The sequence below is a fragment of the Marmota marmota genome, unplaced genomic scaffold (assembly GCF_001458135.2).
Source record: "Marmota marmota marmota unplaced genomic scaffold, marMar, whole genome shotgun sequence".
NCBI lineage: Eukaryota > Metazoa > Chordata > Mammalia > Rodentia > Sciuridae > Marmota > Marmota marmota.
Genome location: NW_025999869.1, coordinates 23,445,163 through 23,463,522, shown reverse-complemented (window position 1 = coordinate 23,463,522; position 18,360 = coordinate 23,445,163). Strand labels below are relative to the sequence as shown.

The 18,360-nt window shown below is 46.5% G+C and overlaps 1 long non-coding RNA gene across 2 annotated transcripts in view; it reads right to left on the bottom strand.

Moving 5' to 3' along the window:
• Positions 1-29: 29 nt before the first annotated feature.
• Positions 30-18,360, bottom strand: part of LOC125610698 — a 59,166-nt gene continuing 40,835 nt past the window's right edge. The window contains exons 4-5 of one of the 2 annotated variants that reach the window (XR_007340700.1): positions 17,386-17,609; positions 30-6,272 (exon numbers count right to left, since the gene is read on the bottom strand). This is a non-coding gene — a long non-coding RNA (uncharacterized LOC125610698). Of the gene's footprint in view, positions 6,273-17,374; positions 17,610-18,360 lie in introns of those variants that run through there. The other variant, XR_007340697.1, reaches the window with a different exon arrangement.

Genomic DNA, 18,360 nt, shown 5'->3' with positions numbered 1-18,360 from the left:
ACGTCAGGAATGTGAATCCACTCACAGAATTCACTAGAACTGCTTCCATTTTACAGAAAAAGGGGGGAAAAAGAGGCAAAAAGAGATTTAGTCATTGATTCAAGGTCACACATAGCCCACGAATCACAGAGTTGGGTGTTTATCCAGGTAGTTCAGTTCCAAAGTCTGCCATATTATCTTCTGTTTGATCACCTTTCATGGAACACACAAGAACAAGCCCCATTTGCTGATGAGAAAGTGAACCTGGGAAGACAAATGTCTGTGGCAGCAGGAGTCAGGATTGCTTCCTCCATCCACATCTCCCAGAGAACCATCTGCCAGCCTCCTTCATCTGCCTCCCGCTTTAAAAATCATGGTCACGTCCCAACCCCAGTTTGTCTCCTCTCAATCCACAGGCTGAAAGTGGCCTTTCTTTTCTTGATGGCCCAGGAAACCAAGTGTCCCTGATTATCTACATGAGGCTATGTGAAATTCATCTGTGTAGCTGGTGGGTGGGGAGGGGGCAAAACCAGGGTACATACAGATCCATGCCACGGGAGGCTGTCCCCACAAGCCCACAGCCCTCAGAAAGTGCTTGTATATACTGGGATAGTCGAGGCAGTCCGTGGGCTGGGGGTGAGGAGCTATGGGCAGCAGAGCTGGAGCATCTGTCCATGTCTCTTGAGCATCCTCAAGTGAGGGTGCTTGGAGGGCTGGGATGGGGTCTGGACACTGGAACCTGGATGCAGACCCCCTGCTGGAGCACTGTCTCTCTGTTGGTCTTTCGAGGCCTGTCCTCACTCATCAGACGTGTATCGGTTTTGAGCACCTACTGTATATTGGGTGCTACTCCAGGGCCTGAGATACACAACAAACAACCCAGACCAGACCTGGGTCTCAAGGAAGTTTAGTGATAATAGGCAGACATTAGGCAAATAACCATGGAGATAATTCACAAACATGGGGCTATGAGAGGGTGCGACTTCAGTCCTTAATTTAAGGACTGTGAGGACTTCCTCCTTCAGAGACAAGGGACAGGACGGAGTTGGCAGGTGGAGATGGACCTTGGCTGCTCCCCCTGTGCCCTCCAGGTTCTTCAGGAAATCTGCGGGTACTGTCAAAGCTGCCCCAAAGCAGTGCCTTTGCTAGTTTGGGCCTGGGTGAGCACAAACAAGTATGTGTGTGTGTATTGGGTGGAGTTAGAGAAGGAGCCCAGGGTTCTTGATCTTTGATCCTCAGTTAAATTCAAACTGTTTGAGGTGGCATGTCCTTCCACCAACAAAGTCCTGTATGTAGGGGGGACGGCAGCCTGTACAAAACGGGCCCCGATTAGCAGAGAGCCTGGGGCCCCTTCTACAATACTGAAAAGCTGTCAATGTGAGAATGAAATTAGCAATTCCTGGAGAGAGCAGCCTGTCAGGGCCCACAGTGTGTCGGCCAGCCCTGCAGCACTGAGCCACCCCCACACTATGCTGCAGACCAGTCACCCCACTGCCCTCACTGAATGGCATCCTTCTCCCTCAGGGACTGTCCCCATGGAAAAGAAACCCCAGCATTCGGAGGTGTGAGGCTGTGATTTCCAGTTTCAGTTTAGAAGCAGGGCACTTGTCATTGTGCCCCAGGGCACCACAAAGGAACTAAGAGGCAGAAATACGGTTCCAGCCAGTGTCCTGTTCCCTGGAGGCTCCCAGAGGGCAAGCACTGGCAGAACCCAGTGAAAGTGCATGCCTTGTCTGGAGTCTCTGAGGACATGGGTTAGGGACCCTGAGTGACTGACTTGGCTTGGGCATTCCACTGTGGCAGTCCAGCCTCAGAGACCATCAAACCAACCCAAGACCCTGGAGGCATGGCCTAACCCCAGGACAAATGCTCACCAAACACCACCTTTTTGTTCAGTATCCCCTCCCCTTCCTTTTCCTGCCTGGTACTGGACACATCTCAGATGGCAGCTCTGTGGGACTCAAGGTCTCTAGGAAGCTCAGGCTGTGGCATTCACACAAACTTCTCTCTTCCTCACACCTCAAATTTCCCTTTAAGCTGCTAACTTATAACAGACATTAACAGGAACAAAAATAAGAAAGCAACATTCTATTAATAAGACATTAACAGGAACAAAAATAAGAAAGCAACATTCTATTAATTAACATTCTCTAGGTCTTCTGTTTTGTCCATTGCTCCATTTATTTACAATTTAAGGCCTAATTCCAAAAGGTTCTGAGGACATTTAAATCTATTTTCTGTGTGTGTGTGCGTGTGTGCTCAAACATGTGAGAGTTCTGATGTACCCCTGCCCTCATTTGATCTGAGAGGGAACTGGTGGAGAGGTCCCTAGTCAGCCTGGCAGATGTAGATCTTTCCTAATCTCTAAGGCAAATTTGTTCTTCGGTGTTTCTAGTATCAGTTTTTGATCAATCATTAATCAAAGTTGCAATAAAAAGATAATCTTCTCAGTACTGGGCTGTAAAGATCCTGGCTGCAATATTAAATAAACCCTTCTGTGGAGGCCTCAGAGCCAAGAGAGAAGGGCCATGTGTCTGTGGATGGACTTGGAGGTCCCTAATCAGTGGGCATGAACATGAAGTTCGGCCATCTGAGTGGCTGTGACCTCTTGCTTCACTTCTTCCTGCCAATGATATCAGTGATGCTCCGGATCCTGGACTAGGTGGCAAAGGTGGGGAAGGAGGGCATAGCTGGGCCCAAATGAGGGGCCTCTCACAGGATGTGAAGACTGCAGCATGGCTCTGGATTAAGGCCCATGACAGCCCCTATGACCTACAGATCTCCTGTGCTGGAGGGAGCCATACTTCTGGCTGCTGGCTTATCCCTACCCATGCTGCTGTGTCGGAGACAACTTCTCATAGGTGGAACAGAGAAAGCAGTTGCAAGTCCACAGAGCCCAGCAGGAGCCTGAGACTGCGGAACCCTCACTCCTTTCCAAGCCCTCTCATAAGGGGTGATCTGTCCCTGTGGCAACAGATCACAGCCTCCTAACAGGCTGGAGAGGCAGGATCTAAGGCAGAACTAACAGGAATACACTATTTTACTTTTAATTCTTTTGGGTACATTCCTAGAACATGAGGCCCAGGACCAGGTCCAAGAATCAAGTGCACCAAGGCAGGCGTCTGGGGACCTGAGCCTAGCACAGCTCAGACAAGTAGACTGAGGGAGTGTAAGAGCTGCAGACTCAGGTGGCCATAGCTAAGATGGGCAGCATCTGTAGGGTGTGAGAGGCCCTCATTCCTCTCTCCACCCCGTTAGACATATTACTGGTCCCTCTGGGTAGCATATTTTTAGACCCATAAAATAAATGAGCATCTTCAGAGAATCACAACCCTGGAGTGCAGGGGAGTGAGATCAGCTGTGGGAAATCATTCAAAGGACTGATGTCCAGAACCGGGACAGACCTGCCCTGGATGGCCATAAGAGATGAGGCAGCGCCAGTGGGAACAATTGGGACACAGAGTGAGGAGATTCTTCCTATAGGTCCAGTGTGGCCTAATCTGAAGACAGACAGGCAGACAGGCGCACACACACACACACACACACACACACATTCTTCCTTAGACAGAGAACAAGAATGGGAAGATACATACTGAAATTTTTGCAGAGGCTGTCTTTACCTAGTGATGGTGAATAACTTTCTCTTCACCCCTAATATACTAATAAAATGAAATATTAGCAAATTAATATACTATTAAAAAAACTAAAACTTTCTAACATCTTTACAATATACCCCCATTATTATTTTTTAAATTTTGGTAAAATACATATAACCATTACCATCTTAGCCATTTTTAAGTGTACCATTCTGAGGCTGTTGTGCGCCCCACCATTCATCTCTAGGAACTTTTAATCATTCCAAACTGAACTCTCCTCCTTCTATCTCGCACTGTTCTACCTTCTGACTCCGTGAGTTTGACTATTCTAAGCAACTCATATAAATTGAACCATACACTATTTGTCTTTTTGTGTCTGGCTTACTTCACTTAGCATAATGTCTTCAAGATGTTGGGGATCAGAAATTGATACCCCAACATATGCTGTTCTGGACCTCTGAGAGCATTTGAGAGAAGGAAATACAAGCAAAAGATTTCCCTGAAGTTTTTTCCTCATCTACCTATAGAGCAGATCCACCCAAGAACACAATGGTCTTCAAATCTTCTTACTGAGTTTTTTTTTTTAAAAAAATAAAAGGTAATTAAACTAAACACAGAACTGAAAACCAAACAGAACATTTTCCCAGTCATTGCTTGTTCTCTGGGCTCATTCTCTTCCCTAAAAATAATTTATTACCCCGTTAAATTGCTTATGACCTCTATTTCTATCTCCCTTACAGAGAAAGGAATAAGGGACCACCAGGGTATAGCTCAATATGTTCTTAGCATATGTAATGCTCTGGGGTCAATCTACAGCACCAAAAGAAAATAAGTAAGAGTACATAAGTTTCTAAAACTTGGTGGATTATTGCATAATCATTCTTCTGTGAGTCATCTATGCTTGAGCTTGCTAATAATTTTCTCATGTTAATCTGTCCATTGTTAGTTTATTTTAATAGATTCGTTTATTTTGAAACTTCAGAGGGAAATTTTGAACTTCCTAGCAAAGATTCATCCAAGTTGTAGCATGTAGCAGAATTTTATTCCTTTTTAAGGCTGAATAATATTTCATTGTATGCATAAAACACATTTTGTTTATCCATTCATCTGTTGGACAATTGGGTTGTTTCTTTTTTTTAGCTATTGTGACTGTGCTGCCACAAATACTGGTGGACAAATGCTATAATTTGGATATGAAGTGTCCCCTAAAGGCCCATGTGTTGAAGGTTTGGTCCCCAGCCTGTGGCACAATTGGGAGGAAGTGAAGCCTTCAGGAGGTTAGGTTATTGGTGGTGTGTCTGTGAAGGGGATATTAGGACCACTGCCTTGCTTCTACCTTTCTCTTTGCTTTCTGGCCCCCATGAGTTTAGTGACTTCCTCCATCACACAGTCTCACCATGATATACTTACTGCCTCACCACAGGACCAAAGGCAATCGGGTCAAATGATCACGGAATGAAACCTATGAAACTATGAGTCAAAATAAACCTATTCTTCTTTAAGTTGATTACCTCAGATGTTTTGTTACAGTGATGGAAAGTTGACAAACACAATAAAATATATCTTTGAATCCCTGCTTTTAATTCTTTTGGGTACATTCCTAGAAGAACTACTGGATCATATGATAATTTTTGGAAGAACCATTATTCTGTTTTCCACAGTTACCACACTAATTTGCATTTCCATCAATAATGTACAAGGTTTCCTATTTCTTTTCATCTTTGCCAACACTTGTCATTTTCTGTTTTTTTTTTTTCCCTCTATAATGGCCACCTTAAATAAGAGTATGAAGTGGTATCTTATTCTGGTTTTGATTCGAATTTCCCTAATCCAAATTACTTTTGTTTTAATCCAGTTTTATCTTAACAAATACTTTGTCTTTTCTCAGTAATATGAGAACCCCCCTTTCTCCTTTTGTACTTATTCTTTGCATTTCCAAAAATTGCAGTAAAACACATATAACACAAAATTTGCCGTCTTAACCATGTTAAAGTATAAAGTTCAGTATTAAATATATTTACCTTGTCATTCCCTTTTATAATGAGAAAAAAGAAACTAAAGGCTATATAAGAAAGAGAAGAAAGCATGGATTCTTGGACCCTAGAAATGTTCACACACTGGTTGGATCAATGTTGGCAGGAAATCTCATTCAACTCCTGAGTACCTCCACTGAGCTGGGCCACAAGGGGTCCAAAGTCAGGGTGATCTGGTCTCTACCACTGGGTTTCAGCCTTTGTGGAGATCCATGGGAACAGAAGAGCACCCTGTTGTGTGTGGGGGTGGTCGGAAAGGTATTGCAGATGAGGGAGAATACGAGCTCGAAGGACAAGCAGATGTTTGTAGGTGCACAAGTGCAGAGAAAGGAAGTGGCACGAAGCTGTTGCACTGTGGCAGCACATGTCACCACTGCCGTTCCATAAGCATTTGATAATATTGATGTCTGTCTTCCCTATTTAATTATGAGCTTGATGGAAGCAGGACTGGTGGTCTCATTCAACACTGAATCTCCACCACACCCAGCACAGGCAGGTGCAGAATAAATACTTGCTGGATACATGAGTGGTTGATGAGGAGGACCGTGGAGAGGAGAGCAGCCTGGATGGACTCCACAGGTGAGGTGGGCTGGAGGACAGCACTGCACAGACGGTGGAGATGGGAGCATGTCAGATGCTTCACAGGAGGAGCCAGTGGGGGAGACTTCGGAGGTTCAGGTTGAGAAAATGGAAGGACACATGTTATGGTTTGCATCTGAAATATGATCCCCAAAGCTTGTATGCTGAAGGCTTGGTCCACAATGTAGCATAGGTGGGGCTCTTGGGGAGTGAGTGGCTCATGAAGACTCTGATCTTATCAGTGGATTAATACCTTGATGGGTTCATAGCTGATGGCATTACTGGGAGATGGCAGAAACTTTAGGAGGTAGGATCCAGTGGGGGTAAAAAGGTCACTGGGGGTGTCCCCAGGAAGGGGGAAGAAGGTCACTGGGGTGCCCCCGGAAAGGTTTGTCTTGTCCCAGATATCTCACTTTCTCTCCCCCCCCCCCCACTTTCTGGCTGTCATAAGGTGAGCAGCTTTCCTCTATGATGCTCTTCTGCCATGGTGTCTACCTCACCAGAGGCCCAAAGCAATGAAGCTTAGGAGTGAAACTTCTGAAACTGTGAGCCAAAATGAGTTTTTCCTCTTTTCAATAGTTTTTTTCCTCAGGTATTCTGTCACAGTGAAGGAAGGCTGATTAACACAGCACGTTTGCTGTGGAGTGGTGGAATCCCTGAAGAAAAGGGGGAGGCTGGGATATAGGCTCATGGAAGGTTTCTCTCTTTTCACGGGACTCTGATGGCCAACATGGAGAAGACAGAAAATGCCAACTGTTGGCAAGGATGTGAAGGAATTAGAACTCTCCTGCATGGTAGGAAGATGGGTTTTTCTTGTCATTCCAGGTTTAAACGACAAGCTGGTCACTGGCTGCTACAGCCTACCATTTGGGTCAATTAGGAAAACCTCAGCACCTGCAGTTGGACTAACAGACATGAGTGCCCTCTGCTTGGAGGAATTTCCAAGATAAGTTTGAATTCATGGGCTATGGCACAACCTAGAGCCCAGAGTATCTCTGTGCCCCCAGCCTCCAAAATATCAACTTTGTCCATGTGTGTCCTTCTCCTTATCTCATGCCATGCATATGGCAGGACTTCAGTGGATAAAAGGTGGACCCTGCTCTTTTCAAGGAGCACACAGGACAGCACTGATGAGTTGCTTCCTCCCACTGATCTCTGGGTAGTACAATGAAACCCACCAGGGAGTTCTGCCTGGGCAGGCTTAGTGCATACCCAGTGCAGGCACCAGCATTCTAGCTCCAGCCAGTGGTTCAACTCCAGACTCACTGCATTGAGCTCCTCAGCAGACTGATATGTGCATGTGGGCCAATGTGGAGCCTCCAGAGGGCAGCTTGGCTCGATGCCTGAACAGCTCAAGTCTATATGTGGTCTGTATCTTCCTTCTCAAGTTGGAAGATGCTGTACTGAGTTACCAAAAGGCACTTTACTCACTGTGGGGGAGCACAAAGAAATGCCCCACATCTCTGGGATGAGGGTACAGTCCAGCAGTGGGAGTGTGACGAGCACAGAAGACATAATGGGAACTCAATTAAGATGACATGTCATTAGGAGCCTCTCTGTGCTCTCATTCAAGTGCTGCCAATCTCAGAGGAGTGAAGGGTTGGGGAGGGGTGGGGAGGCCAGGGATGGTCCTGGAGCAAGGTTTCCTGTGGGAGGGCAATCTAGGGCAGAGGATGGAGGAGGCTACTCCAGGTGCAATACGGGACCCATATGTGAACCCACAGAATTCAAGAGCTGGCCAAGTCTGGACCCATGTATGCTCCCACTCAGGACAAAGACCTCCCTCCACTACCTAGGTCCCTGGAACACATGCTCCACTGTCCCTAGACTAACCATAACTCCCACATGAGCTGGGTCCCATTCTCACTGGCCAAAAAACTGGGAAGTACCTGGCATAGGGCCCTCCACTTCCTCCATACAATAGCCCGAGGCTCCAAGGGAACAGACAAGGAGCCATTTTTGTGGTCAGGAAATGTCTGTGGTAGTTGCGGACAACACAGGCCCTCCCTGGACCCTTCTAAAGTGGAGGCCACATTCCTAAAGATTCTCAACATGCCAAACTCTTGCTTCTTCCTGGGAGGCGCATCTTACATGGGGAGATGATTATCTTTCTCCACATCCATGAGGTCCACTTGGATCCAAACATCTTTAAGCACAAGGGCAGGAAATTGAAAAAGGAAGCAGCAAATACTAAACTGTGGTTTAGTTCAATGGTTTTCAACCTTTGTTTTCCATTAGAGTTACCTAAGGAGTTTAAAAAGTGCTCATATTCAAATACTTCCACAGGCACTTCCAAAAAGAAGACCTAAATGGCCAATAAACATATGAAAAGGTGCTCAACTTTATTCCTCACCAGGAAAATGCAAACTAAAACCACACTGTGACTGTGACACCACTATACACCCACTAGAATGACTGATACAGAAAAAAAAAGGAAGAAATACCAATTGTCAGCAAAGATGTGTGGCATCAGAACTCTCATGCATTACTGGAGGGAGTGGAAATTGGTACAGCACTTTGGAAAATTATTTAGCATAAGGTACAAAAGCTGAACTACTTACAACCAGACTTGTCTAGCAATTCCACTGTTTGGTCTAAACCCAACAGAAATGTAGACATGTTCTCTAAAGATCCACTTTGGAATGTGCACAGCAAGAGTGGTCATAATAGTTCCAAACTGGCAACTAAAATCCAAATATCCATCAACAGTAGAATGGGCAGATAAATGGAGAAACAGTCCAGCAGTAGTGTACTCCTCAGCAAGGAATGAACAACCACAATGGCTTGGATGAATCATCTCACAAATATAACATTGAATGGAAGAAGTCAGAGACAAAAGGGTATCTACTGTAAGACTTCATTCACACACTACATGTACCAGTGGCCTGAACCAAACTAGGCTGTTGGTTAGTGTGGGCAACGTGACTGGGCAACTCCTGGTTTGGGTCTGAGGCGCTCTGGCTAAACTGTGTCGGAGCTTTCCCAGCCCTCTCCTGGTGCGAGAGCCTGTCTGTGTGGGGGTGTGACTGACCACTGACCCCTGGGGCCAATCACTAACCCTGAATTTGGAGTGCAGCCCCCCTCAACCTTCACTGGATGGAATTCTCCCCTGAATTTCTTGTTCCCCAATAAAAGGCTACTCCCTGGCGTGCTCCCTCTCTCTCTCTCCTGCTAGCCCTGAGTAATCCTTGCTGCCCTACTGGGTGGTTCGAGGTGGGAACCAGAGGGGGAGCCGTCTCGGACCTGGTCATAGAAAAAGGTAACTGAGTCTGTGTGTTTATTTCGATCTCACTAGTTAACTTTTATGCCAAGAACCTCATTAATGAAACCAGTGCGCTGGTGGTTAGCCTTGGAAGTCGGTAGTGACTCGAAGCACATGTAGGGGTTGCTCCCCATTTTCCGTTTCTTGATCCAGACGCCGATTACTTGGCCTAAGTTCACTTTGTGAAAATGTACCAAGCTTTACACTTATGGTTTGCGCAATTTTTTTTTTTTTACATGTATGCTGTCCTTTAATAAAGCTTTTATTTAAGCTGGCATGCTGGCCATGGCTGTCATCCCAGCAGCTTGTGAGGCTGAGGTGAAGTGGCACCTCCTTTCTCCACAGAAAAGCCCTCTTCACCATGGCTGATTTTAGGACTGTCAGCAAAAGAGTCCATTGTACATAAACTTCCTATTTTCGTGTCACCCTGTTTACTTGGCTACTGGCCGAGAAGATACCAGCACTTCAGGTGCTGGATACCCCCTTACTAGTTTTTCACAAACGTGTCCGTATAGTACTTTGAAGAAATGTGCAAACAAGGCCTCTGGCCTTGAGCTGGGCTTCACAGAGATGTCTACACTTTTAAGATAAGTTACAAATGGGCTCCATGGTAACAGCTGGCATGGGGAGGAAAGAAAGGGGAGAAGAGGCTCTCCCCTTCTCAGGTGTTGTCCTGGAAGAGTTAATTTGCCCAGAACAGTGAAAGAAAAAGATGCTTTTATGTGAACTTCTGCAGACTAGGAACTTCTGAGCCCCTCCCCTTACATGGTGGGTATAAAAGTCTGAAACTCCCTGAATTCAGGGCTCAGAGGATTAACTGATTACAGCAAAAGCTGTGCCCTCTGAACCTGGTGCAGCCAAATAAAACTTATCTTCAGTGCCTTGCCTCGTTTGTCCCTACAACAGAGGCAGGAGGATTGTGAATTCAAAGCCAGCCTTGGCAATTGAACAAGGCACTTAGCAACTCAATGAGACCCTGTTTCTAAATAAAATACAAAAAAGGGCTGGAGATGTGGCTCAGTGGTAAAGCACCCCTGGGTTCAATCCTCTGTGCAAAAAAAAAAAAAAAGTTTTCATTAAAAAAATTTCTTTGGAAACCCATATCAATTTAGTTAGATCTTTAGGATGGGGGCAAGGCTGAAGCATCTGTATTTTCTAATATCCCATCCAGGAGTAAAAGGCACTGGGAAAGAAATCCACTCAAAGGCCTCAAGAGGTCCTGTCAAAAGCTACTTGCAGGACTGGGGATGTGGCTCAAGCGGTAGCACGCTCGCCTGGCATGCGTGCGGCCCGGGTTCGATCCTCAGCACCACATACAAATAAAGATGTTGTGTCCGCCAAAAACTAAAAAAAAAAATAAATAAATATTAAAAAAAAAAAAGCTACTTGCAGGTGAGTGTAGTGAGATGCTGGGGTGGGAGATGCCCACCTTTGCCAACTCGGAGCCTCACGCACAGGCAGAGGAGGTATTGCAGCATGCTGGGGTAATGTGCTTCTTCAGCAGCGTGTGTTGAAATCTGGTTGCATCAGTGTGTAATGGTGTGTAATGGGACCAAGATGGGTCCACTTCACCCCATCCCACCCTAGGGAAGTGGATCACTCAGCACAACCGCTACAGGGCCACTTATGGAGAGGTGGCAGCCGGACTTCCCTGAGGCTGAGGCTCTGACCATGATGGTGGGTGGGGAGGCGGTCTGACTCAGGGGAGGCGGTCTGACTCAGGGTGTCTGTGCTTGTGGGCAATAGCCAGCTCCGGGCTCCAGACCATGCCCACTCTCCCTGGCCTCTGTCTCCAGATTAGGAACTTACAACATCTTGCTGAGGACTATATCAAGCTCAGCTTTGAGTGCATGGCTGAGAGCTTCCCTAACTCTCTGTGCTTGGTGGCAGCTGTGATGGCTAACTTCCAGCATATTCTGCTCAAACCACAGGCAGCTTAGACAGGATAAGACAGGACATGGGCTCACACACAGGTGTTCTACCCACTTGGATCCCATCTGCTTTTTCAGAAACATGAACCAGGAACCTCCTGCTGTGGGAGGGGCCTGAGCACGTTTCCCCCATCCCTCCAGGTCCCCCACCATCGATACAGAATAAGTAGGCAGGGTCTGCAGGCAGTGTCCCTGAAGGTTATATACCATCTATGAGCAAAGAGTGAACAGAATGGGGCCTCCTGCACCTCTGCTGGACAGGGACGCTGGGGGGCCTTAGCTGTGCTCATTTGGCCAAAGGACTCAGAGCAGCTTGGGCTGCAAGAGGACAAGCTGAACTGATAAAAGATGTATCACTCAAGGATGGGTGGCTAGGTTAAAAAAAATCCTTAGAAGTGACAGCAACATGGATAAGGCAGAGGGGTGTGAAAGCGTCTCTCTACTGAGGCTGCAACTTTCTGCTTCCTTGGCTTCAATCCCCTCCCTGTGGAATGGAGTGACACCTTCCACTGGTCCAGTAGGGCTGAGGGCCCACAGCTTTGCAGGAGTGGGTCACAGGGAGGTCTGGGTCTTGAGGGGTCTGCCTGTGCTGCTTCTGGCTGGCACCTCAGCCCCATGTGCCACCTCACCACTCATGACAGCAACCCCTTGCTAGCTGGAGTGACATTACCCCTTCCTGTTGACTTCTTTAAGAGGCAATTATGAAATGTTTCTTTTTTTGTGCTTCAGGAAATGAGTGGTCATAGGAGTTCTTGATTTTTTCCCCTAGAGATATGCGCTCTTCAGACAGTTACACAAAGCAGAGACAAAGGAGGGCTGACTGGGGCCAGGCGACTGAGGCGGCAAGAGAATCAGGGAGTGTCCATGCAGGAGAGTGGTGCAGGCTGGGCATGGAGGTGGACACAGGGCAGCTGGGCACCAGGCTGCTCCTTGGACTGTGAGATGTAACCAGGGGCAAGCCTGGGTTTCCCAGTAAATAGACAAGCAGACGACTTTCCTCAGAACAAAGGCATCAAAGAGCCAAACTGACCAGAAAACACACAGGCAGGGTGGGTCCACCTGAGAGAGTCCTCATGTGAGGCCTGGGGGAATCACTCGGCCTGGATGTCCCCAAATACTCAGCTTCACCTTCCAGACCTAACAGGGATCCGTGATCAGGAAACCAGATATTTTCCCCCAAGCTGTTGATATTTGCCAGCCTGACATATAACTTCCGGACGTCATCGTGAATTCTCCTGGTTTCTTTATATACACTCTAGTAAGAAGTCAGTAATCCAGTGCCCTTTATTATCTGTATCACAGTTAAAAAACTAGGATGTGAATAAAATGAAACAAAAGTCCCTGTGTGTCCCTGAGATGTCACAAAGCTCATACCCAGGATTTCTACCATGGTCTTGCTGGGTGAATTTAGGGAACTATTTATTCTTGTGTTAGATGCAAATCAGGCAAGGTTTCTGTACTGATCAGATCTCAGCAGGAAACAGATGCCCCCCCCCCCACGCCGCTCCCCACCCCTGACGCCCCAGGTACCAGAGGAGAGTTTAGGCACAGGTTGAGAGAAATCCACAAGGAAAGGTTAGATGCCCTGGAGTCAGCAATAGTGGCAACAGTGGGGGGCTGTGACCATGTCCTCCACCCCAGAGGAGGAGGGAAAGTCTACTGGAGCCCAGAGAGTGGCTGGCAGCAGTTGTGGTTTGGGGGTGAAAACACAGACATTGCTGCTGTGAGGCCCAGCAAGTGAGAAAGCTGGGGGGATAGAGTACCCTAATACCACTTTCCTCCTAGCCTCCAACCTTAGCTAGGATTTTCTTTTTTTTTTTTTAAATATATATATATTTTTTTAGTTTTAGCTGGACATAATATCTTTATTTTTTTTATTTTTATGTGGTGCTGAGAATCGAACCCAATGCCTCATGCATGCTAGGTGAGCGTGCTACCACTTGAGCCACATCCCCAGCCCACCTTAGCTAGGATTTTCAATTGGTCAAACCTAACTGAAGCATGAGGCATGGAGCTGGTTGATGTCATCCACCAAGGTCAAGTTTGGGAAGCGTAGGGAAGGGCAGAAAGCATAGGGAAGAGCAGTAGTGGGTGGGGGACAGCAACCAAAGAAAGCCTGGCATAGTGATCTGGCTTAGCAATTCTAAAAGAGGAAGTTAGAAGTTAACCTGCTGTCATGCAGTACCCCAGCACAGATGCACAGGATGGGAGGCAGCCAGAGACAGAGGCAGTCATGGAAAGAGGTGTCAAGCATTCTAGCACTGTGGGGAACTGTGATCAGGGTCCCATCGTGGAGGGACAGTTAAGTTCTACTTAACTTAACCATTGCAAGGTGAACATGTATGTTCATAAGGAGGACTCTGAATCATCAACAAAGGCTAAATGTGGTCACTATACTATCAAACACTGTACTTTTATAGGGCAGGGAAGATTACAACACAGCTTAGAGAGACACATTCATTCAAAAGAAATCCAGCAGAGTGAGGTGTGGTGTTGCACACCTGCCCAGCTCCTGAGGAGGCTGAGACAGGAGGGTCACAAATTTGACGCCAGCCTAGGAAACTTAGGAAAATTCTGCCTCAAAAATAGAAAATAAAATGATCTGGGGATGTAGCTCAGTGGTATAGCCCTTGCCTAGCATGCACGAGGCCCTGGATTAGATCCCAAGAATTGCAAAAACAAACAAATAAAAACAAAAACAAACAAAAAAAAAATAGGTAGAAAAGGGCTTCCAGTTAAACATGCCAATTTATCTATGTGTCCCAGTCCTGTGTCTCTCTTGAAGTGCCACTAAAATGACAGAAAAAAAATCAAATGGTATAAATCCTCAAAGGCAAAGAGAATGGTAAAGGAGACATGAGTAGTTGAGAGATTTCCACAGGCAGGACTGCAGAGGGTCACACAGGCAGAAAGCAAGCTACTTTATGCTCATACACTGGGGGAGCACAGACTGGGGAGAGCAGGGAGTGTGGCTGGTGGGATAAAGTACAGGAGCCAGTTGGGGGTAGGAACCAAGGGAACTGGCTTGAAATCCTCCCTAGGTCCTGCCTACCCAATAGGAGAGACATAAGCTGGTGGGAGGACAGTTGGATATAGGGATGAAAACAGGTGAGGGGAGTACAGTCGCAGACTGATCAGTAGGACTCAATGTCCCACCACCTCACCCTGACCTGACCTAGGAATACATCACCTATGTGGGAGTATGGTAGATTCAAAACATGGCTGCTAATTTTTTTTTTTTTTTTTGCCATTTCTTCCATTATGAGGTGGGTCTGTGTCTTCTTCCCTGAATCTGTGACTCTAGTGGAGATGATGTATGTGGCTTCCAAGGCCAGGCCATATAGTGTCACACAGCTTCCATCTCGCTGGCCAGAACACTCACAGTAGAAACCTGAGCTACCGTGTAAGAGGTCCAACAACCAGGCCTCCATGCTAGAAAGGCCACGTGTCAGCAGGCCTTGTGGAGCCCTGCCTTCCAGCTATCCCAGTCTAGTGACAAACCACCTTGGAAGTGGATCCTTCAGCCCCAGCTGTTCCAGCTCACAGCCACCATTCCAGTTGCCCTGGCCACTCCAGCCATCCCAACCTAGTCCTAGACATTGCAGAACAGAGAACAGGGCCCTGGGTCCCTGATCTGCAGCATAATAAGATGGTGGTTGCTTTATGCTACTAAGTTATGGGGTAGTTTGTTATGCAGCAATAGTTAACTGGAGCACGGCATTGGAATGCTTCTCTTGAGAAGCTGAATGACTCCAGAGAGGTGTTGATCCTTTTAGGATGATTTTTGGAATTCAGTAGGATTCCCTGCATGTTTTACTCTAGACAGGGACAAAAAACAGGTTTATGAAGGTAGATCAGGAGCCACAGGGCTGAAGCCACAGGCCCCTCCTCAGATGTGCTAGAGGTCAGCTGCCTGAGCAGCTGAAGGAAGCTGCACACAGTCATCATTGTCTGGAGCTTGGAGAGAGGGGCTTTATGTCACCATATCCTCTACCAGAGGCTCCTGAGCCATGTTGGGTTGGGGAAGGACATACTTGCATACTAAGGCTGAGCATTTCTTCTGAGGGGCATCTCCGTGGGCACCAGCCCACAGAGTGACTTTCCTTTCTTTCTTTTCCTTCACCCATTGCCCTCTCCTCCCTGCCTCTGTCTCAGTCCTCTGGGGCGCTGCCCAGGGGCTATATAGCTGGCATGTCTACTAAAGGCAAATGGACTGCAGGTTTTTCTTTTCTTTTTCCAAACTTTTCACGCTTTAATTAATTTAAAAAGTATATAATACCTCTCTAGAGTCATTCAGCTTCTCATCATTATATGAGTAGTATGTATTTCTTTCTTTCCTTTTTTATTGGCGCATTACAATTATACTGATACTGAGATTCATTGTCAAGTTCATAATATACATAACATAACTGGGTCAATCTCATTCCCCAGTACCTTTCCTTTCCCTCTAAGTAGTCTTTCTTTCTTTCTCTTTCTCTCTTTATTTCTTTTTTCTTCCTCCCTCCCTTCTTTCCTTCCTCTCTCTCTCTTTCTTTATGATTAAACTCAGGAGTGCAGCGCCACTTCCCCAGCTCTATTTTAATTTTTTAGTTTGAGACAGGGTCTCAGCAAGTTACTTAGGGCCTCACTGAATTGCTGAGGCTGTCTTCAAACTTGTGATCCTCCTGCCTTAGCCTCCCAAGTCACTGGGATTACAGGTGTGCACTACTGTGCCTGGCTAGTAGTATGTATTTCTTGTAGAAAAACAACAAAAAAAAAATATTGAAAATCACCCATGATTCTACCAGCTAAACACACACACACACACACACACACACACACACACACACTACTGTTGCCAGGCTTCTACACAGATAAAAAAACTGCGGGTTCATGTCTCATCTGAACACCCTTCTGCTGAGCCCTGCCACAGGTGGGTTGTGCTGCAGGCTTTCAATGTGCTAACTTTACCAAATCGTCCCAATTTGGAGGTAGGCATTCTATCCATTTGATAGGCAGGAGACAAACACTTAGGGAAGCTCACGTCTTGCCTCTGTCCCTGGCTGGCTCAAAGATGGGTGGTTCCAACCTCAGGCCGAGTCCAACGCTGCTTTCCTCTAACGCTATGCTCCCTCCCTCACGCCATCTTCACCTGGGTTTCACGTTTTGTAAGTTGGACTGAAATTGAACACAAAATCCGAGGAACCCTATGCTGTAAAGATGCTAGTAAATTTCCTCTCAATCTAGAAGAAAAATGTCTTTGATAGTTAAAGAAAGAAAAGAAAAAAAGCCAGAGAACTCTGTCAAGGCCGGATGAGTTGAGGTCTAAGCAGGAGTTCTGGAGAAATGGAGGGAGGCAAGGAAGGCAGAGCGGGAAGGCTGTCCAGGGGGCCTTCAGTCAGCTGTCCCCAAGGGAAGCACTGCCTCTCCAGGTGCTGTGCGTTGAATGTGGTTTGTCCCCTCTGAAACTCATACTGAATCTGACTGGCACTGCGGCAGTGTTGGGAGGCTGGACCTTTAAGAGGTGAGGAGGTTGTGGAGAGGGTGGGTTTGTTTTGAACCTGTCCCCTCCAGTTTTCTCTTTTGCATGCTTGCTACAGTCCTTTTACTTTCCCACCATGCTATGCCAGGCATGAAGAGCAAGATAAAACCACCTGATCTTGGCTTTCCCAAGCTTCCAGAACTATAAGCCTAAATAAACTGTTTTCCTTTATAAGTTATCCAATCTCAGGTATTCTGTTGTAGCAACAGAAAATGCAGTAAGATAGTGGGTTTAAAGACCTCACTGCTGCTGGGTGTGGTGGCACACACCTGTAATCCCAGCGGTTTGGGAGGCCGAGGCAGGAGGATCACAAGTTCAAAGCTAGCCTCAGTAACTTAGTAAGGCCTTAAGCAATTTAGTGAGACCTTGTCTCCAAATGAAAAATAAAAAAGGGCTCAGAATGTGGTTCAGTGGTGAGCACCCCTGAGTTCAATCCCCGGTACCAAACATACATACATACATGCATACATAAATAAATAAATACCTCACTACTAACTCTGTCCCCCATCCTCAGGGTTCACATTCTGACTAGGAAGTCCACACTAGTCCCCTAGGTCATTACTTTATCCAGTTGCTGACACTTTCACACCCTGGTCTTCCTTGAATACACTCCAAGGTTTTTAAGTTGGGAAGTTCCCAGCTGGACATGGTCTTATTGTTTTCTTACTGTGATGTTGTTTTCCATCAATAGCTTGCAAACTCTGGCACCTGGAGAAAAAGGGAAAGTTAATGATGGAGACAGAGCACTCAGGGTAGACCTCTGACCCAAGCAAGCCTGGGTGGAAGCTGAGGGATGCAAAGCTTGGCTGTGACAAGTTCTTCAAAAGCTACAAGGTGTGAGCTGGCTGTGTGCTGGCCAAGAGAGACCAGCATGTGGCTTCCACCCAGGGGCATTCTCCTCTGGGAGGGTTTCCTTCTCACCCAGCTTGTTAATCATCCAGAGCTGGCAGAAACCTTAGTGTTCTTTCTATGCTGTCTTAAGGCCTTGTATAAACACTAAGTGGTCCCTTCATTCATCTTCATGAATAAAGCTACTCATCAGATATTTATTTGAGCACCTATTAAATGCCAGGCATTGTCCAAGGGCTCTGGAGATACAGCAGTGGCTAAAACAGAAAAAACAAACAAACAAACAAAAAAAAAACACTTGCTCTCATGGGCCTTGTAGTCTATTGGGGGATGAACAACTAAAAAAATAAATACATTAAATATTTGATAACCAGTGGTGGTAAGTGCTACCGAGAAAAGAATACAGCTTGAGAGAGGGGCTGGCAAGGAGTGTCTGGAAAGAGTGCCAAAACTCTAAGAAGTGTGTCCAGGAAAGGCTGGACATCTGAGAAGGTAAACTGTGAGCAAAGACCTAGAAGAAGTGAGAATATGGACCCTGAGAATTCGTGGGGAAGCAGGTTTCCAGGGGGAGGCAACAGCAAGTACTAAGGCTTGGAGGAGAGAGCCTGCC